At 36.2% G+C, this 22678-nt stretch overlaps 1 long non-coding RNA gene across 1 annotated transcript; it reads right to left on the reverse strand.

Moving 5' to 3' along the window:
• Positions 1 to 15760: 15760 nt before the first annotated feature.
• Positions 15761 to 17513, reverse strand: LOC130235513 (uncharacterized). The gene is made up of 3 exons (XR_008838399.1): positions 16930 to 17513; positions 16681 to 16846; positions 15761 to 16130 (listed from the first exon to the last, which is right to left on the reverse strand). It is a non-coding gene; the product is annotated as an uncharacterized LOC130235513 (long non-coding RNA).
• Positions 17514 to 22678: the final 5165 nt, after the last annotated feature.

A 22678-nucleotide genomic window follows, 5' to 3' on the forward strand; every position in this document is an offset into this window, starting at 1 on the left:
TACAGCTCTGTTTATAGTACATTTGCATTGCCCTCCTGACTTTAGAGGCCATCTCAGATCTCACTGTCTGCCTCTCCCTAGTAGCCTGGAGGAGATCCTTGGGCTTACAGCCAATGATTTGGTGTGATTGATCAGTGTATACACAAATCAATATCTCATGCCGAGCTCCCTATTGCACACTTAAACAAATAAAAGCTCTCGCTGGAGCGCTTATCTGATCCTATATGCTCTAAACACCCTGCCCTACCTTGGGATTTGAATATTTTTACATCTGCACAGAGAATCGGGCCGGTGACTTGAGCAATCAAAAATGAAAAAGAAAAAAAAAAACTATTCTAAAAATGTATTTAAATGTGTATAACCATGTTGAAACAGGCACATGTGTGCAGTGTTTCATCACTTGCTGCTTCTCCAGTGAATGTGTCCTTGTTTCTTCCGTGAGTAAGATAAATGCCCATTTATTAGGAATCCTATTTTGTGGGAATCCTGTGGATAATTTTAAGGACCCACAACTTGTCAAAAGAACTGGTACTTTGGTACCAAAAACATAAAACAATGCAGTATTAGTAACCTAATATAAATATTTTGTATTTACTGTATATTATATTATATAAAATCTCCCTTTAAAGGGCACCTATGGTGTAAAATCTACCTTTCAAGCTGTTTGGACAGACATATGTGCATGTATAGTGTATAGACCAGGCATGTCCAAGCTCGGTCATGGAGGGCCGGTGTCCTGCAAAGTTTAGTTCCAACCCCAATCAGACACACCTGGGCTAGCTAATCAAGCACTTACTAAGCTTTCTAGAAACATCCATGCAGGTGTGTTGAGGCAAGTTGGAGCTAAAATCTGCAGGACACCGGCCCTCCAGGACCGAGTTTGGACACCCCTGGTATAGACGGTCATATTGGGGTGAAATAAACACACCCAGTCCTTTTTTTTTTAATTTAGCAACATAAAAACGGTGGACCAATTGGAGCACTTTTCAGATCGCTCACAACTTTACGTAGGAGAACGGTCCCCCCGCCCACTGAACTGATTGACAGCTGCACGTATTAACATGTCCTGGTAGTCACGTGTATAATCATATCAGCAAGAGAGGACGTGCGCAAAGCAACCGGGAATAAAAGGTGTGTTCAGTTCGCTAGGATCATCAATCATCATCAAACGTGATCAAGAGTGAGTTTTACAAGTTTAAAATGTTTTAAAACAGCGCAAGTGTGTAATGAATTACAGCGATTTAGCTTAGCTTTACTTCATCAGCACAGCCGCGTGTCAGAACAATTATAAAGGAAGACGCTTCAATCCCGGTTTGTGGACGTTAAATCAGGTTTATTTTGTACATTAACATAACAGATATCCATACAGCAGTGGAGATTAACCTGTATCCTGTCACATTTGCGTGCGAAAAGAGTGCAAAGCTAAACGGGCGCTCTGTCTGTCTGTGTGTGTGTCTGTGTGTGTCTGCTGCGGTGTGTGTGTGTGTGCGCGCGTGAACTTTGTGTAACCCTGCCATGCAACTGCACAATAAATACTCATTGGTAAAGTTTAGGGATGGCTGACGTGAAACTGACGTTTCGACACTGTGTCGAGATCCCGAAGCGCAAGTGTTTCAAAACACTGTACTGAAGCATGATCTGAAACACCCAGGTCACGTGACTAAAGTGTTTCGAAACACCTGGTTACGTGACTGAAGCGATTCAAAGCATCGATCAGTTCAGAAGCGTTTCGAGACTTGGAGAATCTGCATTTGACTGATAGGGTCAAACATACGCTTATGTCACGTATGGCCTAGTGGACTGTGCGTGTACATGTTGTTATAGACTTCATGTGACTTTTGGGTTCGAATCCCGACTTGTACAAATACTCCAAAATCATGATTTTATGTATTTTAATCATGTTACTGTTTATGGTGTAGTCTAGATATGATACAGCTGCAGATACGCCATCAATTTAGCATCATTTTTGTAACTATAAAACAATAATTAATATTTTACAGTACTGTGATGGTTGGGTTTAGAGTTGTGGTAGACGTTAATAAAATACAATAAATGGGAAATTTAATGAATAATATAAATAATTCTTGTCTAAATAACTTCTGTCCACAACTGTATCTGATCTAGCAACAACCCTGTTTTATGACCGAAACAAGCTATATTTATTCACAAAGTGTTTATTCGGATGTCAGACCAATGTAGAAACAAAACGATACACAAACAAAGCATCTCAAACTGATATTAAAGCATTTCAAAATATCTGTATCAGCCTGGATTCGAACCAACAATCCACGCATGGAAGTCAGGAACCCCACTCCACTAATTCACTTGAAGAATTCGATCTTACAAAGTGGGGTTTAATACCTCAATGTGCTCAACTGTTCTTTGCTGAAACTGTTCCAGTGCAATACATAAAAAATGACCAATAGGCGTCACTGTAGAGTGGGGTTTCGAAACGTTTCGAAGCTTCAACACATTTGCTTCAACTGTTTCAGTGTTGCACGAAGCCTCGCTTTGCCCACCACTAGTAAAGTTCTTACTGTAGTATTTCTTACAAACGCTACCTGAGATCTGCTTCCTTTAAGTCTGTCTGTTGTCTGACGCTGCCGAGGGAGGAGATTAAGGCACGCAGAAAGGCACGTAGAAACGGTGGGCGGGGAGGACTAGCCTTAAAGAAACAGTACACCAAAACCGCCACCCAGTGAAAAAAAAATTATAAATAGGACTTTAATAAAAGGTATAATAAATAATCTGATGGGTGTTTTGAGCTGAAACTTTACACACACTTTCTGGAGACACAAAAGACTTAACTTAAATCTGAAAAAAGGGCTAACCTAGGTGCCCTTTAATGTGCATATAGCAACATAAACTACAAAATATTATGATCATAGGTATCACTGGCATATAGTTATTGCAGCCTAGCACTTCTGTAGGCTGCATTAAAAAGGCTTGATGTAGGCTTGAAGACAGAGAGCAAATTTTGTAGCATACTTTTGCTTTTTTAATAAAGTTAAAAACAATCAGTTAAACAGTGTTTTTTTTTTTTCCTCTGAAATGTATTTTATTTAAATTATTATGACTGAATGTCTGGTTGAAATAAACATGCAAGACGAAATATTTAAGAATTCCAACTGGACATTGTAAAAAGTATTCCTGCTAAATGGGAGACAGTTTTAAATAATCAATTTAAATTCATCCTGGCTTAAAAGATCACAGACCAATGGGGCTACTGTATGTCGTTTCTGTTAAAATTCTAACTGTAATTATATGTTTTATGTACTATAATTAACTATACTCAATACTACTTTTATTTTCAGATTTTCCCTTATTCTCGATAATAGGGTAAAGCACTTTCTGACATCTTAAATGTGAATTATGCTCTCTCTTCCTTTATAAACAATTGATGCTTTCTTAAATCATGTTTTTAATTAGAAAAATAACATGGAAAGCCATTTAAATTACTAAAATTTTGCTCAACTTCGTTATTAAGTGAAGTTTATTTATAAACTAATTTCGAGAGGAGCACGTGCTTATGATTGATAACAGCTGGTCCTCATTAGCTAACGCATGATTCACCAATCAGACAATTCCTAAATTACTATAAATCAGCGAATGAGCCACAAAAACGGTGACAATTAACAAATGAACAAAACTCACAAACATCACAAAAAGGATACTAAAAGTGACAAAACAACGTCAACATAAACATCAGAATCAAAAGCAAATAATGAAAACTGAAGCATCAGTAGGCATCATACTGCAATGCATGCTGGGATTTTTGTACTTTGTTAGACCCAGCAAGTGTAAGGTGTAGGCCAGATCTGGGCCAGAATAAAAGCAAATTGTGGCCCAGAATAGGGTTAGTTCTGGTTCATTTGGTTAAATTCTTGCTAATATGTGGTACTTCTTTGGTTAATTTGTGGCCCAGATCTGACAAACAGGAGCCGACCACCCTAGAGCCATCATTCCATTCAGTATGTGGTCCAAATGTAAGTGTCTGGTGGGGGCCAGAATAAAAGCAAACTGTTGCTGGTGTGGGCCGAATTTGAGCCACATGAATTTTGCCAGCTGGGCAGTCACTGTAGAACATTGTATTGAAAAGTTGATATAAGCCTATGAAGAGCAAAGAGCTTTAGATTTAGAACAGCAGTGTTTATGATACATACAAAAACCTACTATTATGACAGACGTGTTTGTCATTTGATGCAAATGCTCCCTTCTGACATGTTTATGGCATTTTGAATGAAGTGTTACATTTTTAAAACCATGTGAGGCATTCTGCATGTGAAGTTTTGGGAATTGTGTTGAGTTTTGAAAAAAGGTGACACTGTTTTGAAAATTTGTGTAAGCAGTTGGATAAAATGTTTGTGATTTTGTTGTCAGCACTAGACATGGGACAATAACCGTTTTCAAGGTATACTGCAGTTTTAAAAGGCAAGGTTTTAAAACCGCCAAAATTTTCTGCTATACTGTTACAACATCCATACAAACTCATTCAGCTTACTCAAATCACCTATACCACGTCTTTGGATTTGTGGGGGAAACCGGAGAACCCGGGGGCACTTTTAGCTAAGCATAAATCATTGAATAGAATTAGACTATTAGCATCTCACTTAAAAAAAAAAAAATTGCTTAAATATTTTTTCTTTTTAAATTCATAGTTCAGCCAAAAAAGGAAATTGTCATAATTTACTCAAACTTTACCAGTTGAACACTCGTTTCTTTGCCTATATACTTTTATTTAAAATTTGGGTTGGGTGGGTAATAGTGCACCACCTTTTTTTTAGGACTACACCACTGACACACACACACACACACACACACACAAACAGTATCACGACAGATGCGCACGCTCTCTCTTGCTTGCTTGCTTGCTTGTGCTTTCTCTCTCTCTCTCTCTCTCTCTCTCTCTCTCTCTCTCTCTCTCTCTCTCTCAATTCAATCCAATGCAATAGTTGCTTTATTGGCATGACAAATTTTGCCAAAGCAGTTCTAAAGTTTACATAAAAAGTAACATAAATATATAATAAAAACAGTAAACAGTAAATAGTAGTAATAATTAAATAAAATATCAACAATACATCATATTACTAAATATATCATAATGTTATTCAATATATCACATTAATATTCAATATATCATATTATTATTCAACATATATTATTCATACAAATCAATAATAATAGATCAGTATAAACTGTACATTTAATAATTAACATATTAGGATAAAACAGTAATAAAAAACAATAATAATCAGTATATTTACAATGATTCATTTTTAATCATCTAGGTGTGTGTGTGTGTTTGCAAGCACATCTCTAGTGTTTTTATTGGTCTGCTCTCTTTTTGTGACAGGCATTGCACCGCTATGTATTGCGCCCCTCTCTCTCTCTCTCTCTCTCTCTCTCTCTCTCTCTCTCTCTCTCTCATTCACACACACACACATACATACATACATACATACATACATACATACATACATACATACATACATACATACATACATACATACATACAGGATTCACACACTGGTCTTACCTTTACAGTACTTGTAAATGAAGTCTTGACTTGACTTGAATTACTTTGGAATGATTGTGTTATCTTCTGTCCCGTGATTTGAAGCAGGTCCTTTAGCTCCGGCATCGGTCGTCCAGTATTTGTTCACTTTTTGATTTAAAGTCTAATTCTGAGAAAATTTTGAGCTGACATCCGCGATTTTTGCAGTCAGTCAGAGCAAAACAAAAAATAACAGACTCCTATTGAACTTCACTGCGTAGAAGAAGAGCAACCACTGAATAAGAATGACGCGCCCTCTACAGTGCGGTAGAGCTACTGCCTGCCTCACCTCCTGTCTTTTCGGTGCGGCTTTACGTATGACAGAGTCTAACACTAAATAAGTGATAGATATACGTGATATCAGGCCCGGATTAAGAAATCAGAGGCCCCTGGGCACAATGTTTTGTAGGCCCCCTACCTAGCTGCACCCCTATAGTTGAATTAAAAAATAAAATTAATATCTTTTTTTATTATTAATCTATAATGTATTGCCAGAATTAAAAAAATTAAATGATATACAGTACATATATTTCTAGTCTACAAAGATTTAACCTATTTTTAAAGCACACTTTGAAAAAAAATAGTAATACAACTAGTGAAAATAAATGGATTTTCAAGTTCACGGACCAAAAATTTTATATTTAAGGGTATTTTTAATGTATAACTTTTACAAAATGCATATGATTTGGATATAACACCTATCCAATCCAGTTCTATAAATCTGAGTCCTCCACACACTTATTAAAGGGCACATAGTTTACCTCTTTTTTTATGATTTAATATTAATATTATGGTTCTTCTGAGTGTGCCAGTTTAGGTTCAGTTCAAAACAATTCAATTCAATTCAATTCAATTCAATTCAATTCAATTCACCTTTATTTGTATAGCGCTTATACAATGTAGATTGTGTCAAAGCAGCTTCACATAAAAGGTCACAGTAAATAGGAACAGTGTAGTTCAGTTTGTAGTGTTTAAGTTCAGTTCAGTTGAGCTCAGTTCAGTGTGGTTTAATAATCACTACTGAGAGTCCAAATATTGAAGGGCAAATCCAACGATGCGCAGCTCTACAGATCCCGAACCATGCAAGCCAAAACACAATTCAGATTTTTTTATTATAATGTGTTAAAAAGTGTCATGTTGGGGGCGTGTCCACAGTTCGCTGATTTAGGGGTGTGTTTGCTTCACATGTAGATTAGTTTCGGCTTCCCACCCAACATAACAAGGGGGCGGAGCCATGAGCTCACCCGCTCTGTGTTTGGGCAGACTGAGAGAAGGAGCAGGAGTGAGAGGATCAGCAATCAGTCGTACATATGCGACTCGGACACAGACAGCAGAGAGTACAAAATCATATGTGTCTTTGTATAGTTTTACAGCCAACTATGTGCTAGTTTCAAGTATCGAGCTTGTACACCGAGACTAATAACCACGCACACTGAATTATCTTTGACTGAGGCACGGGATGCGTCGCTCGAAGCCGCGACACGGCACACCAGACACTCTCTGTGGCGCGGCAGAAACATGAAGTGTCCCGAATCGTCACGCCATTGTGTGTACCCTGATAGAAACCTATGTTTACAATTATAAAACTCATGGCACAGCATCAGGTGTAGCAGCACCTAGTTAAGATCACAGGGAGCTTCTGTGATCCGTGAGAAATGCAAACGGCTGAAGTATAAGGTAGACTCGATGAGAAGTACACATGTTTGCAAACCTACCTAAAGATACAACAAATAATTCCGATTAGAGCGATAATGTGGAGAATATTGATCTTGTGTTGAGCCCATTGAGCTTTGCATCTAAAAATAGAGCAAGGGTGTTCCTTTAGTGATATTGCTTCATCGATTGCTTCGACGCTGAAAATGGCGGACGTGAATCAACAAACTGAGGATATGATGACGCGCCTGTCAATCAATATTGGTGGGCGGGGGGACTGCTCTCCTACGTAAAGTTGCGGTCGATCTGAAAACTGCTCCCATTGGTCCACCGTTTTTTATGTTGTTAAATTGAAAAAAAAGCACTGGGTGTGCTTATATCACCCCAATATGACGGTCTATAAACCATACATGCACATATGTCTGTCCAAACAGCTTGAAAAGTAGATTTTTTACCATAGGTGCCCTTTAATGATTCCTACTTGTCTTCCTTGTGGTAAGAAGTAGGCAAAATCTGATATGTAGTGGGGGATTGCACTATCTGACGTGAGGAACAGCTCGGTGCTGCCTCACTTCGCTTCCTACACTGTTATTGAACATGAGATACGCAAAATACAGCTAATTTGATCATAAAAATGATTGAAGTCATTGGAATCATACAGAAATTACATTTATAGCACAGATCAGTGGACACATATTTATTTTATGCTACATATGTCCAAATGCTACAGTATGCTACAGTATATCCAAAAATAAAAGTTATGCCAAGGTGTTCGCAATTGGAGACAATTGTGTTTGTTTGTAATGTTTTGAATCCAGTGCTTTATTTTGCAAGAGATGTGTGGCATTTTGTAATTGTGTGTGCAGTTCTTTGATTTGTGTGTACGGTTTTGAAAGAAGAAGGCAACATTTTGAAAATGTGTTTAAGCAGTAGGGTTGCACGGTTTACCTGTACTTTATCATGATACTATCGCTCCAAAATACTAGTGGTGCCACTGTAGTTTGTAAACGGTAGTATCGTCATTAACGGTATATCTACAATACATAATGTTGCAGGAGGAAAAGTCACTAAAATGCTCACGCTTTTGTGCAACAATAGATTTTATTCAACACAGGCTCATTGTGAAAACGTAACCCTGCGGATGTTTCTTGAGACAGCGAATTACGTAGGCGGAGGTATGTATGGCTGCATTTCATTTCTTTAAACGAACGCTATGGGGCGGTGTGATGTTGTTCCTTTTCACGCTTACCAGCTGACCGCTTACCTCCGTATGGACGGCATTCCGGTTGCAACCAGTTTGTCCCGTTAGCGCACCACGTCCGTCGGCGGATTTGAGATGCAGAGAGGAGTTGACCATGAAGACAGGGGTTCGAGTGTGGTGAAGAGCAGTTCCAGAAAGCAGGTAAGACAAAAACAGAATCCAAAATATAAAACAAGTGAATAGCAGGGTGAGGATGTGGTAAAAAAAAAAAAGTCAGATGAGGGCTTTAATTTTGTTGGATTGCTTTTGAAACGGGTTGGTTGGGTTTAGGGAAGCGGGTGGGCAGGTCAATCGATAAAATTGGTTGGGTTTAGGGAAGGGGGAGGGTGGGTCAGCCGATCGTTCGCTCATTCAGTCAGAAAGTCTGTCCAAAAGTGAGTCGACAGCGGCCTCTGGTGGGTTTACGCAAGAACAGCAGGGGCGAATGGCACTCGCGAGGGAAATTTGAGATCTCGAAAAGCGTACACAGCGACCTCTGGCGGATTCGCGAAAAAAAACAGAAACTGCAGAAAAACGTGCCGCCGGGACGTATTTCGCGGTCTCCAGAAACGTCCGTGGAGGTACGTTTTCAGAATGAGGCTGGGTTGATTTTATTTGAATAGTCTGTGGAGCCCTTTAAGGTTGCACGTTTTCTGATGTTTTCTGACATTTCAAATACACATCTAAATCGGTTCATTTCTGTCAGTAAGATTTAGTAGCTACAACAACCACAACAATCTTTTAAAAAAGAGTCACAAAATGAAATTATGAATTAGGGGAGAGCAGGGCACAAAGTAACACTTTTTGGTTTTGGCCAAATAATGAACAATGTAATAGGATTAGACAAACCACATTTCTTTACCAACAACACATAAGCCTCTCCTACAAATGAGCACCGGTTGTATGATCGCCGGACATATGGTTTCTGTGCAGTATTGCCAAAAGTACCAGGATTAAAAATGTTACTATTTACCCCACCTGCGGGGCAAGTTGTAACAGACAGAGGGTTAGTTGTAACACATGCTTACAAAGTCAGATTTCACACAATCAATTTACATCCAGTTTACTTTAAAATAGTAGCTATTTTTTCTCAATACATAGCTCAATTAATTTTTTATTCTACACAGAACAGTATGTTTATTTATTATAAGTCTATTGGATAAACACATTTGGATTAATTTGCATTATTATCCATTATTATACAATGCATTTATTGGCATTATTAGCAATAAAAAATTAATTCTATTAAAAGACATTTCATATAAAAAGTTCCCAACATAACGTTAGGTTAACTGGTGTCCAACAGTGTGTCCAACACCCTGTTACAACTAACCTCGCTGTGTTGTGTTTTCCTCAAAACTAGCTAGCAGTCACTGTGTGTTTTTTACATCTTACAAAATGCTTTCATCTTTTAGCCTAGAAGACGGTAATCACAACAATATAAGATTTCACTAACATACTTTCACAGATTTTTTTTTAATAAAAAAAATATCGAGTATAATAAAAAAAATTTGTGCAGCAAAAATGGTTTCTCCTGTAGTTCTCATACAAATTTTGCCGAACCTTTTCAATAATTGGCAGGAAAATGTCTGCTGACACTGTGGTGAAAATCTTGGAAGCATGCCATGGTTAACCCTGAGCAAATACCTTAAAACTTTGTGTTTTATTTTACCCCGCGTTACTTTGAACCCAGCGCACCCCTACTTTGTTATCTGATTAGAGTGAAAAAAAAAACAATGGATGAAAAACCCAAAATTTTCCCAGAAATGGGTTGATTCTGAAGGGCATCCACTGCATAAAACATGTGCTGGATAGGTTGGAGGTTCGTTCCTCTGTGGTGACCCCGGATTGATAAAGGGACTAAGCCAAAAAGGAATGAATGAAAAACCCAAAATAGCAACAGGAAACATTGAAACAATTTTTGACCACCTCATATAACAAACTTTGTTTGGTATAACTTGCATCTTTATTTTAATGTATTTTTGTTGGCCAGTTATCTACAAAATAACCAAAAATAATAAATACATTTTAGGTGAAGCGAAAACAATACGTTTTTTTACAATAAGGGAATTCTCAATTAAATTCAAGTAGACCTATTATAACATGTAAAATATAATATATAAGACAATTTTCTTCATTCACCTTATTCTCCGTGTACGAGCGGGCGCAGCCATTGGAACCTTTTTGGCTTGAAACTTCCGGTCTCATTCACGTCCATTCATTTTAAGAGGTTAAAAACAGCTCGTAATGCTGCTTTAAGTTGCAAACTGATCTTTTCTTATTATATTTTTCTACCTAGTTTATTATTTCTAGTCATTTCTCCCTTAGGCAACTGAATCGGAAGTCCTAAAACAATCGCAAAAACGAGCGCAAAAACGAGCGCACTTCCGCATTGTAGAATAAGGTCAATAATTTGAGTCATGAATTACAGTATCACAATACTACTTGGTATTGTGATACTTCAGCTTGTTTAGTATCATAAGATGAATTAATGGTATCGCGACAACCCTAGTAAGCAGTTGAAAAGAACTGTAAAATTGTTCCTGTTGGGTTTTTTGAGAGATTTTCTGTAGGTATTTGGTCGTACCTAAAGTGGAACACCTTAGAAATGTTGCCCCTCTAATAAACAGATATTTAAAAAGATATTAAAATCACAAAATTTTATCACACAGCCTTTCTTGAATAAACTTTCATTATCTAATTGTGTGGGTGTGTGTGTCTGTGCGCATGTGTGTGTATGTGAAGGATGTTTTGGTAAAAGGATATCATTAATCATTGCTCTAATCAGATGACATGGGGCCATGAACTACTAAATGTGCTCTCCTCATTATGATAATCAGACAGAGAGAGGGAGAGCTTCCAGTCTCACCTCCATTTTGACATATTTATCCTCTTGACAGGCTCCTGTCATTTCAACAAAAGAAACAGAGCGTCAAGTCACTGTCGTCCGCTGGAGGTGGACATCTCCCACATGAGATTAAAACAAGCACTTAGCGAAGACACAAGCATTTAGCAAGACATTTAGCACATACATCTTTTAATCAGAATTACTACCTTTTCCCAGAGATATTTTCTCATGAAGAGCTATTTAGGCCATTTGCAAAGACCTAACTTATAATAAAAAGCTCTCCTTCACTCTAAATAAGTCAGCTCAAAAAAATTATGTAGTGATAGGGACTGTTCCCATCGTCTGAGAGAATTTTAACATGCTCACAGCTTTCTTTAATTGATGTGAGAGGGTAAAATTATAAATAGGCGCAAGCCATTCTCTGTCAGTGGAAAAATAAAGCCAGCGGCTGTTTACTGTCTGTGTGATGTATGAAGTTTGTGCGTTTGATTGTGTGTGATTATACTCTGAGAGGGTGACCTTTAGTGGAAGCCATATTGTATTCTAATGAGCAGGGAAGCAGCGCTGGGCTGTACTGTATGCAGACGAGCTGGGCTCCACAGCCACACTTTCTCCATCCATCTGCAGTCACTGATGTGAAATGTGGAGAGACAATTCGGCCCGCATGCAACCCACATCAAATTGGAGCAAAGTCTACAGACAGCAAAAGCTTCACATGGATGTGAACAAGGTGTTAACTGAGAAGATAATTCCTGTACTCAATTAGATTATAAACATAAGCATAATAGAAATAATAATTGTTATTATTGTCATCTGAATTCGACATGTTTAAGAGTAAATACGTGTAATCGCTATAAAAGCCAATGGTGGATGAAGTAAACATATTACTTGATAAAAATTACAGACCCTATTAGAATATTATTCTAGTCAAACACTTACAAAATAACACTTTTCAATTTTATTCTAGTACAATTACAAAACTACTTCACTTTTATGCACTTAAATAGTAAACATAAAGTACTGACTGATAAATGTTTAGTTATTTTAAAAGAAATTGTCATTCACAACACAATCTCACGGCAATTCGTAACTTTTTGATTTAGTGGCTAATTCGTACGAATTCGTACGATCTAATTCGTACAATTTAGTACGATTTACTCATCCGCCAATGACAGTTGGGTTTAGGAGTGGGGTTAGGTGCCACGCCTCCTTTTTAAAATCGTACAATTCGTACGAATTAGCCACTAAACTGTCAAAACGTAAAATACTTACGTTTTCTTGTGAGATCAGGCTGTCATTCAATATAATGTAATACAAATAAATATTAATATTTTATTCATTCATTCATTTTTTTTTCGGCTTAGTCCCTTTATTAATCAGGGGTTGCCACAACGGAATAAACCACCAACTTATCAAGCACATGTTTTACACTGCGGATGCCCTTCCAACCGCAACCAAACACTGGGAAACACCCATAAACTCTCGCACACACTCGCATACACTAATGGCCAATTTTGCTTATTCAATTCACCTATAGCGCATGTCTTTGGATTGTGGGGGAAACCGGAGCACCCGGAGGAAACCCACACGAACATGGGGAGATCTTGCAAACTCCACACAGATATGCCAACTGACCCAGCTGGGGCTTAAACCAGCAACCTTCTTGCTGTGAGGCAATTGTCATTGATAATTCATGGATGCAAATAAGTAAAAATAACAAAATTGATTATATAGGATATCAAATTTTGTAAAAAGAAATGTCTGTAAATGCATGTTGTTGATGAATAAGCATAGTGTATTAAAACATGATACATACAGTAAGGCAAAATGCATGAACAGTTTCAATACAACTCTAAGTACTGTACTAGTTGTATATCTAGTATGTGCTAAGGCAGATGGGGAAGATGCATGGGCACTGATTTGTATTACTATAAGATTGTGTTTATTTAAGAAAAAATAAAATAAAATATGGACATTGATTTAATGGACATAAATAAAAAAAATGGGCATGTACATAAATTTAAATTTCTTGCGTCTTTTCAGCAGATTTAATCTCAACCCAGGCTCATTCTGAAAATGTACTGCTATATACATTTCTGGAGAGGACCAAATATGTCCCAGGAGATATGCTTTTTTGCAGTTTTTGTTTTTGTGGGTCCACCAGAGGCCGCTGTGTATGCTTTTTGAAATCCCCTAATTTCTCTCACAAGTGCCATTCGCACCTGCTGTTCTCGCATAAATCCACCAGAGGCTGCTGTTGACTGACTAGCTGAATGACTGACTGACTGACTGACCAATTGACTGACCCACCCTCCTCCTTCCCTAACCCCAACCAATAGTGTTTTCAAAAGCACCGATTGACCCGCCCACCCACTTCCCTAAACCCAATCGACAGTTTTCAATAGCAATCCAGAAAAAGAAAATCCCTCGGCTGATTTTTACCACATTTTCAGATTTTACCACATTCCCACACTGTTATTTACTTATTTTGTCTTACTTGCTTTCTGGAACCATTCTTCGCCGGATTCAAAGCCCTTCGTCGTGGTCAACTCCACTCTGCGTCATAAGTCTGCCAATGTACATGGCGAGCTACTGGACAAACTGGTAACAGCGGGAAAGCTGTCCATATGGAGGTAAGCAGTCAGCTGGTAAGCGCGAAAAGGAACAATGTCATACCGTCCTGTAGCATTTGTTTTAAAGACAAAATGCAGCCAAACATTCTTCTGACGACATAATTTGCGATCTCCAAAAGTGTATATAGGGCTACGTATTCAGAATAAGCCTATGTTGTATAATTCACAATCAGTGGACAGCTCAGACCTAAATATGATTTTCATTTACAATAATAAATCCATTTTGTTGCCATTACTAACTTATTAACTTACTATACTTTGGTGAAAAATGTATCCCATGGCATACATGGAAGACATGTCAGACTTCAGCAAATTCAGAGAGCGAACAAATGCACACAGGTATAGTACAAGCCAACCATGTGTGAGAAGACCCTTAGTCCTTGGTCAAGGTTTTACTTCCTTATTCTTCATGTAAGGAAGCAAAACCTTGCGGCAGACCCAACAAATTTTAGAGTGGGAAAACAAACTTTAGTTTATAAAGAGGTAATTACAGATGAAAAACAAAATTACAGTGATTGCAATACCTTGTGTATAGTTAAACATCAAGGTTAAATTATTATATGTCTTCGTATAGGTATTTTCAGTTAGTGCTACTGTTTTGGCTTTTAGCTGTAAGGTGAGCTGGATCATGGCTACAAGAAAAACTGGGTTGGCTATAACATGTAACAACCAACCAAAACTTTTTTGGTGCTCTTTCACCAGAGAGTTTTACCAGTCATGATATCGAGGACTGAAGAGAGCACAGTAAATTCACCCAAACCAATAATCACTGCTGGTACCAATATTTGTACTAGCAACCTTTGGTTGACAAGCCCGATTCTCTAACCATTAGACCAAGACAACCTCATGATATATTGTTAACCACGACTGCTGCATGGTTCGTCAGTTCAACTCCTCAAAATCTAGTCACTTTGAATGCAAAACTTGTCTGCAAATGGGTTGGGGCAATCTCATTATGAAAAAAAGGCTCAACTGGTCATGCTTTCATTTGCAGTCGATGCCACTGGCTACATAATAATGTTGTTGCCACACAATTGTTACGCAGACCACTTTGTATGAGATGGGCCAATTTTAAGTACAAGTAAAGATGGATGCAGAAGGATGATTGTGTCATCTTGCTGAAGCACTTCACAAAACATGTCAATGTCAGTTCTGATATAAAGTTACTACTTATAGATAATCATTGCTTACAAAAATAAGTGAAATATTTTGACTACTAAAATAAGCCTGCAGGCACAAGATGTCAACATGATGTCATATTGACATTGTACGCCAATGTACCCCAACATACCTCAACGTCATGGGTACGTTGGATTTTGTTTGGAAATGAAAATCGGGTTGACATCAGAACCCAATGTCAGGCCGACGTAAATATCCAATGTCCAACCTAAAATCAACTTAAAATCAACCAAATATCAATGTCTAATCATGGTACACCTTGACATTGTGTGCATGTTACCACTTTGATATCTATCACATGTTGGATTTTGGTCACTTTCCAACACAACCTAAAATCAACCAAATATCAACGTAATTTGATATCGTGGTTATTAGACGTAAAAAAAAAAACGTTGTCCTTAGATGCTGGCTAGACATTGAATTTTGGTTACCTGACATCATGACCTAAATCTAACTTAATATTAACGTTGTATGATGTTGTGTGCTTGCTGGGAACAATGGAACAATGACACTAACATTTCCCTGCTAAAGTTGTCATGATTGTTAACCACTTGGCAGAGAATACATAACCCTTTTAAGAAGTGAATAGTGCAAGTAATTGCTAAGACTGTTTATTAATTGTTATTATTTTCTACAATAGTTTTCATTGGTATCATTCAAATACAGTAGAACATTGTTGAGGATTTTCTACATTGCTTTTTAAGGGTTAATTCTGCCAAGAATTGTGACTTTTTTGAGGGAATTGTCAGATGAACCTGAAGAGTAAGAAAAAGGGGCAATGAATGCCTATGAATTGGCAAGTGCAGCTTCTCACAGGTGCAGCCACTTATAAACTGAGTATTTAGCCCACACCTGAAGGAGAGCAGGCCAGACGTTTCACCTCAGAATCCTTCAAGTGACTGGAGAGACAACATATGTAAAGCTGAACAAATCCAGTTGCTTGTATCCAGTGTGGGTGATGACGCAGACAGAGTCAGTTGAGCTGGGTGATTTTCCTATCCCTGGACATTTCACTGGGCATTCCTAAAATAGCAGTCCAAAAAAAGAGAGCAACATGGTCAGTGAATGCATATTTTTCAGGATGTCATTCCAACTGTGCATTTATGGATGTGGTGGTTTCCTATCCCCAGGTGATGGGCACAAGCACTGCATCACTGCTGTGCTTTCCCAAGCTGCTTTGCTGGTGGGACTAAAGGTGTCATCACCCCTGGTCTGGCTACCATACCAAACAGATGGTTACTGCATGGGGACAATAAGAGGGGTAAACTCTCCAGGCCCCGTCCTCTTTTTCCCTGAAGTACACAAAGATCTCACATAGGTATGGAGAGTGCCATTCTCCACACGATCCTCGTGTGGGTCTATATAGCTATAATGTGAATTTTGTTTAACTAGTCAGATAGCATGAAGCATCCTGTAGATGTTGTCCAACAGGAGTTCAGCTCCAGCTCTGCTGGGGTGCAGACTATCAGCATGGACAAGCTCCCAGAAAAGATTCCAGTTAATAACAAAGAACAGCTTCTGTTCTATACACCATGTTAATAACCATTCATTAAGAGCAAAGAGTTTACTGAACCTTTTGTGTCCTCTTTTGGTATGTAGGAAGCAGTCCAGAAAAGATGATGTGCATCATGGGTGTGTCAAACTGTCTTGATCAGGTTCCTAAAGACCCTCTTCAGGATCTCCATCTGTCATAGCCTGATGTTGTTCACTCTCTCGTGCAGGAAGATGGCTCTGATCCTCTTGTCAATGTTCAGGAGAACAAGTACCTTAGCAGTGACATCATTAACACAAGCACCAGGAAAACAGAGTATGTGCAACTTACCTTTAAAGGAAGAAGCATAGATGTAGCAACCAATGGAATCGCTGATGATCCCAATGTCGCATTCCGTCATGTTGAGGGAGGCAAATCGGTTCCCTGTAGAGATCCCAAGCACAGGAGGCAGCGGAGTAAGTGAGACTCTTCCCCCAAATCTTGCCTCTTGTCTTCCACTGCCAGACTGAATGACACCTGGGCATGCCATGTCCTAGGTGCGCTGGGCTTGGACAGAGAAACACACAGAGTTGAGGTGGAAGGCAAAGTACCACACGCTTATCTGAGATAAGCGAGTGTCAGCCCTGGAGGTTTTAAGCCCCGCTTTCTGTTCCTGAAGCTGAAATCATTTCATCTCAAGGTCTTGGATCTGTGCCTCCACTGCCTCCAGCTCCAATGCCTCCACTGATGCTTCTCCTGAACTCAAAGGTAGACACAGCTGCGGCAATATAGAAAGTGAAACTTAAATTGTTACTGAGAACAGAACAGTAATGGGGAAGAAGTCAATAGCTTTAGCTGGCTAATGATGCTATCAGATTAAAGCTAGAAATAGATGCTTGAGAAAGTAGCTTTCTTTTTGAGAAAGAAATAGATGCGTTGAGGGGGGCAAATCGATTGTCCGTAGAAATCCCAAGCACAGGAGGCAGCGGAGTAAGTGAGACTCTCCCCCAAATCTTGCCTCTTGTCTTCCACTGCCAGACTTAATGACAACTGGGCATACCATGCCCTAGGTGCACTGGGCTTGGACAGAGAGAAACACACAGAGTTGAGGTGAAAGGCATAGTATCACATGTTTACCTCAGATCAGCAAGCGACAGCGCTGGAGGTTTTGAGCCCTACTTTCTGTTCCTGAAGCTCAACTCATTTCTTCTCAAGGTCTTGGTTCTGGTAATCTACTGCCTCCTGCTATAATGCCTCCACTGATGCTTCTACTGAACTCAAAGGTAGACACACCTGTGGCAATAAAGAAAGTCAAACAAACATTGTTACAAAGAGCAGTAATGGGGAAGAAGTCAATAGCTTTAGCTGGCTAGTGATGCCAGCAGATTAAAGCTAGAAATGGATGCTTGAGAAAGTAGATAAAACAAGACGTTTCTAGTTGATTTAATTGTAAAATAATATGAAAGGTGATCACCCTTTGTAAAAAAAAAGGAACATAGTAATGAATGAGGGTGTATTTTACAATAAAAATGTAAATTACAAATCCACATGACGAAGATCCAAACACAAGCAACGTAGGCTTAACAATAAGAATGACACCACTCCATCCTACGCATTGGATTTTAATTCTTCATATTCAGTCTTCAATGTCTTTTCCTCTGTGTCAATATATTGCACATGTCTATGAGCACTGTGCAGTGCAAAACTATTTAAATATGTTTACTTTTTGATCATGTAAACTGAAATGTAAAATGTCTATAAAATCACTTCTTGGTAAGAAAATGCATAGTCTTTCTATTTTATACATTTCTGTTTTTTACTTAACCAAGTACACTGAAACATAATTAAATACATTTTAATCTGTATTACAGAAACTGTAAAACATCTTGTGGTTAAGAGCACACAATACATCAAGGCCATGAAGAATTTACCATTATCCAACATAATTGTAGCATTACCTGGGAAACAAAAGACACATGTGGATGCTGCATTTGAAGGAGCTTCCTTGGCGCGCAGCCCTTTGAATGCGTCTTACCGAGTATGAAATGAGACACAGAATAGCTTAAAAATATTAAGATTGTACCAATGGTGACACTTTGACTGATTTGAGGATGCTTTATGCTTACTGGACCTTAAATGAGCCGGGAACTTTACTGTCTATGGAGAATAAGGGAGCTCTCAAATTTCACCTAAATTATCTTTAGTGTGTGTTTCAAAGATGAGTGAAGGTCTAAGGGGTTTGAAATATTACGAGGATGAGTAATTAATATAATTTACTGACACTTTAATGTTTGTTATTATTATTATTATTATTATTATTTTACTATTACTCTCAATATATATCGCTTAGACACAAAAATGTAATTGTGTTATAAGATCACATTTAGTAAGATGACTTTAATTATTTTAATTAATAATCAAGAAACAGAGTTAAAATATGTTTTTGTGAATTACTGGGATGCAAAAATGAAGCTGTGATTTATTAAAAAAAACTGATTTATACCACCTTCATGCTAAGAAATATATATATATATAGGCAAGGCAAGGCATATATATATGTATATGTATGCATGTATGTATGTATTTATATATATATATATATTAATATATATATATATTATATATATATAGTAGATATATATATATATATTAGTATATATATTATAATATATATATGTATGTATATATATATTATATATATATTATGTATAGATATATATATATATTATGTATATATATATATATATATATATGTATATATATATATATATATATATATATGTATGTATATATATGTATAATATATATATATGTATATATATATAATATATATATATATATATTATATATATATATGTATATATATATATATATATGTATATATATGTATATATATGTATATATATATAATATAGATATATGTATATATTATATGTATATATATATATGTATATATATATATATATATATTATATATATATATTATATATATATATATATATTATATGTATATTATATATAAATATAATATATATATATATATATATATTAATATGTATATATATATAGTATATGTATATGATATATATATATATATGTATAATATATATATATGTATTTGTATATATATATATATATATATATATATATATATATATATATATATATATATATATATATATATATATATATATATATACATACATATATACATATATATACATACATAGTACATACATACATATATATATATGTTATATTATGTATATATATATATATATATATAATCATATATATATATATATATATATATATATAATATATATATATATATATATATATATATATATATATATATATGTATGTGTGTGTGTGTGTGTATATATATATATATATATATATATATATATATGGTGGTTCAATATAAAAATAATTTTAAGTAATTATTGAGAAAGAGAAAGGGACAGTGATGTTGTGTGTATGAATTGCCTTCATGGATGCAGTTTGTGCATTAATCTGAACAAACAGTAAAGTTGTGAGCAAAAACAGCAAAATTACCCCCTACTGGTTACATCAAATTTAATTAATTAGACTTGCGTGTGTCTAATGTATGACATAATGACAAATGGTATGTTACAGTTTCCATGGGCTGACCCTTGTAAGCTTCTACAGTTACCAATTTGTTTCAAGCTTAGTAAAAATGTTCTGCTAAATGATGATTTAGAGATACAGTATGTGAACTCTTAATGCAGTTTCCCAACAACTAAAATAACGTGCACTTGATCATATTTGTAATTTCAGTATGAAACGTATTAATTCTTCTCTTGGGTGCTATTCATCTCCAGAGAAAGTACATACTGTGTTTCAGAGGCAGGGAAATGAAACACAACAGGTCTGAGCAATCAGCAATGTGAAAATGAGTTGATGTCATGACATCAGTGGCCAAGAGCTTCTGTAGCTCTCACCTGCTCATTAGCCGAGCCAAAGGTGTTCACTAACGCTCCTGAACCACCCACTCAGAGATCCACCGCTCTCAGAGACAGCATAATTAAGTAGTCCAATCAGAACCAGCATGAAATCACTTCTCTGCCATGTTCAACTCACTAATGAACCAAAATATCTCATTAAATACTTGTGCGTTATGTGGATTTGTGTCAGTCATGTTGTTGAGATAACAGCACTTTGACTTGAAGAATCTCTTAAGCAAATGATCATTATTTTAATCACATGATCAGTCAAGTGTTTTTTTTTTTTCTTCTCCATCTTCTAAGTACTGGCTTAACCAACATAATAAAAATGAACAAAAAAGAAAACACAAAGTAGGAAGAAGTGGTTTGTGGTAGTTTGAGGCATAACTGTTGTTCTCATAGTTTGAGGTGCCAGTATTTGCATATTGTAGGTGCCAATGAAGAGGGCAGCACATGGAGAATGCATTAATCATGACAACATTATGCTTGTTTTTACAGAACAAAACCATTAATCGTGCTGCCTATTAGTGTACTTCATACAGTTCCTGCAAAACATTCACCCTGAAGCTTCCGCATGTTTTGTAGAGCAACATAAATACGATATGAGCTAGATTTTCTTTAGATCTGTCTCTTCACCACGCCACTGGTTTTCCCTCTGACTAAATTAGAAGTTATTAGGTTATGTCATAGGAAATGTGTATACAATATATATATATATATATATATATATATATATATATATATATATATATATATATATATATATATATATATACATTTCTGTTTAATGGAGAGATTTTGATGAACACATTTGTAAACATAGTAGTTTTAATAACTCATTTCTAATAACTGATTTATTTTATCTTTGCCATGATGACAGTAAACAATATTTTCTTAGATATTTTTCAATAATGTCAACTTCTATTCAGCTTAATGTGACATTTAAAGGCTTAACTAGGTTAATTAGATTAACTAGGCAGGTTAGGGTAATTAGGCAAGTTATTGTATAACAGTGGTTTGTTCTGTAGACTATCAAAAAAATATATAGCTTAAAGGGGCTAATAATTTTGACCTTAAAATGTTTTTTAAAAAATTAAAAACTGCTTTCATTCTAGCCGAAATAAAACAAATAAGACTTTCTCCAGAAGAAAAAATATTATCAGATATACTGTGAAAATTTCCTTGCTCTGTTGAACATCATTTGGGAAATATTTAAAAAAAGTGATAAAAATTCAAAAGGGGGCTAATAATTCTGACTTTAAATGTATATATAAATTAGGGATGTCGCGATACCAATAATTCATCTTATGATATTAAGCCAGCTGAAGTATCACGATACCAAGTAGTATTTCAATACTGTAATTCAAGACTAAAATTATAAAGAAAATTGTCAGAAATATTATATTTTACATGTTATAATAGGTCTACTTGAATTTAAATCAGAATTCCCTTATTGTTGAAATAAGTATTATTTGCGCTTTACCTAAAATGTATTTATTCTTTTTGTTTATTTTGTAGATAACTGACCAACAAAAAAATACATTAAAATAAAAATACAAATTATACCAAACTAAATTTGTCAAAAAATTAGCATTTTTCCAACAAAATTAGGCTATATGAGGTGGTCAGAAAGTGTTTCAATGTTTCCTGTTACTATTTTGGGTTTTTCATCTATAGTTTTATTTTTTTTTTTACATATCAGATAACAAAGTAACCCAAATTTCATTTTGTGACTCTTGTTAAGAGATTGTTGTGGTTGTTGTAGCTACTAAATTTTATTGACAGGAACAGAAATGAACCGATTTAGGTGTGTGTCTGAAATGTCAGAAAACGTGCAACCTTAACGGGCTCCACACACTATTAAAATAAAATAGTCTATTGTTGCACAAACATGTAGGCATTTCAGTGACTTTTTCACTTGCAACATTATGTATTGTAGATATACTGTAATGACGACACTATCATTTACAAACTACAGTGGCACCACCAGTATTTTGGAGCGATAGTATCGCAATGGTACCGGTAAATCATGCAACCCTAATATAAATAATAATAAATAAATCATTTTAGACCCATTTGTAATAACGACTTACAACAGTATGAAGTGATCTTTATCCCTTTTATATTTTAGT

This window comes from Danio aesculapii, chromosome 9 (assembly GCF_903798145.1).
Source record: "Danio aesculapii chromosome 9, fDanAes4.1, whole genome shotgun sequence".
Lineage (NCBI taxonomy): Eukaryota > Metazoa > Chordata > Actinopteri > Cypriniformes > Danionidae > Danio > Danio aesculapii.